Source organism: Polyodon spathula, chromosome 40, assembly GCF_017654505.1.
Source record: "Polyodon spathula isolate WHYD16114869_AA chromosome 40, ASM1765450v1, whole genome shotgun sequence".
Lineage (NCBI taxonomy): Eukaryota > Metazoa > Chordata > Actinopteri > Acipenseriformes > Polyodontidae > Polyodon > Polyodon spathula.
In genome coordinates, this window is record NC_054573.1 from 1862232 (window position 1) to 1862476 (window position 245).

Genomic DNA, 245 nt, shown 5'->3' on the forward strand with positions numbered 1-245 from the left:
AAAATCTATGTTTTGTTTTATTTATTATATTATAATAATATTAGTTTACGTGCAGGAAAGGAAACCACTCGAGTCCCATGCACTGGGTTGCTTTCAGTGACGTTCAATCAAGAAAAAATTTGCTTGCAAATTCTGTCAGCCGTCTCTTTTTTTTTTTTTTTTTTTTAAATAAACCAGACCGTTTTAAAAGATAACGGAATGGTTTGTTGTCTTTTTTTTTTTTTAAGAAGATCCTGACAGTTTTA